Genomic DNA, 2,225 nt, shown 5'->3' with positions numbered 1-2,225 from the left:
TTAAAGTTTTCGGCGAAAATCGTTGTCGACTCTTAGGTTACGATACACCAAATGTTGAGAGGGTGCAATAGCCAGCCCTATGTATCGCAAATGAATTCTTATTAATCAGAGGTTCGATATTGATAAATCTAACCTCATAGTTCTTGTTGTATCATTACTCTGGTGTACGTGATATTTTCAGTGTCACCGTCTCCGTGGCCTAGTGGTTAAGCATCCGCCTACGGAGCGGGAGGTCGTGGGTTCGATGCGTGTGTTCAGTGTCACCGTCTCCGTGGCCTAGTGGTTAAGCATCCGCCTACGGAGCGGGAGGTCGTGGGTTCGATCCCTTGCTGCGTCATACCAAAAGACATTACAAATATATATAGCCTGGAATTAACTTAACTGGGTTTTCCCATGCCGGTACAAATAAAAGGTGAATATCGAGCTATTGAAATTCGTGTAACAGTCCAATGACTCTATTGTCTCCGAAGTAACGTGTGTATATAACAACGGTTTAATTTTGTTTGTACCGGAGGATTAGGCTGGGAAAACCCGAATAACTATAATTCCGGGCTATTGGTACAAGTAGCTCCCTTTGACTGGCGCTCGGCATTTAAAGGGTTGTGCTTGGAAAAGTGGTGTACTCAGTACTGGTTTAATACAGAAAAGTTGTAGAACGTGTATCGGTGCTTTACACCGAGCACGTAAAAGAACCAAGGGTTCTCTTCGAAAAAGAGCTAGGGTATCGCACCCGGACTTCCTTGTATCCGACCACTGTCTCTTCAGTGTGTTGTTCCTTCAGTAAAAACAAAGGACCCCGTTGGAAATAAGTGCTTGCACTTTCACGAGTTATCCTTGACCGCAAGGTCTAAAGAAATACATACACAATATCTTACAAGTGCAATTTAATGAGATCCGTCCCAACGTAAATCTTCGTTTCGATCCGGGAAACTAAGTCGGATATATAAAAGACTGACTGATCTGGAAGGTGTATAAAAATATGTTTTGTTTTGTGAAGTGCATTTATAATTTAGATACAATTTGTCCGGCCTGTCTTTATACCCAACCTCGGTTGAGAACTAGCGACTAATATCAGGGTATTTAGCACCGTTAAAAATATGAAATGGTCAATTTCACTATTTTGTTCACTCAATAAATGTACATATTTTAGGAATAGTAGGGTCTGGAGGAAAAAAATGAGGTCGGCCGGGTCAGTAGTCGAAACTAACTTTTTTTGTACCCAATGGATAGTTTTTGTTCGATAGTATTCTTTACTGTTTTAAGTACTTTGAATGGTATTATTAACGACTATTTTCGTGTTAATGTGTGTGTGAATACAGCAGCGGTTCGAGGATTCAAAATTGGAGGCTAAGGGGCGTAACCTTTTGAGTTTCGCCCCTCGCTCAGAACCGACAAAATTTATTTGATTTAAAAGCATGTTGGCGGGGGGGGGTGCGGATGCGCTTCGGCTTCTGGGTCCGCTAGTGGCGTATATAAGGTATGTATCTATGTGTATGCATGTGCTGTGTATATGTTTGTGATCATAGGTTAAAACGTTTCAAATGCTTGTCCTCTGGTTTAAATATGTATCATTTCCCTTTCAGTATACATCCTTTTGTAACGTGCGACGTCAACAAACCCAAGAGATCCCTCTAGAGAAAAAAACATGTACAATAAATTCTAAATTCACACAGAGCCCGGGCTCTGCTAATTTGCGTTTTATCTGCTAATTTGTTGTTTACCAACCAAGTAAACATACGTACTATGAACGTACTTCCGACTATAACGAAATGTCATACTATGAACGCACATCTGCCACTCACAGTGGACCGTTACATTATTATCGAAACGTACATCCGCCATCTATAGCAGTCCCGGTCACACAAATTTGTTTAAGGTTTTATATTTTTGTACTTTTTTTTTTATCTCAAAACATAAAATAAAGAGATGTAATATAACGGGGTTTTCAATAAACTTTTTTGTATCAAATTTTCTAGTCTCTCCTTAAAATTAATATATTTTTTCTGTGTGTTTTTGTGCAATTTAGCTTAAACAGTAAATAGAAGTAAAAACTATTGTTGATGTTTTGTTTTTACCATAGAACACATGTGCTATTCAGTAAAGTTGTTATTTTTTCGGCACTTCCATGTTATTTGTTATTCTATTTTATTTACCACTCTTATGCTTGTATAATGAAGCCATGAGTTAAAAAATAAGCCATGAAACATTCGGAGCTCCTAGGTCAT

Source organism: Mya arenaria, chromosome 7 (genome assembly GCF_026914265.1).
Source record: "Mya arenaria isolate MELC-2E11 chromosome 7, ASM2691426v1".
Classification (NCBI taxonomy): domain Eukaryota; kingdom Metazoa; phylum Mollusca; class Bivalvia; order Myida; family Myidae; genus Mya; species Mya arenaria.
The sequence above is the reverse complement of the archived record's forward strand: the minus strand, read 5'-3'. Positions refer to the sequence as shown.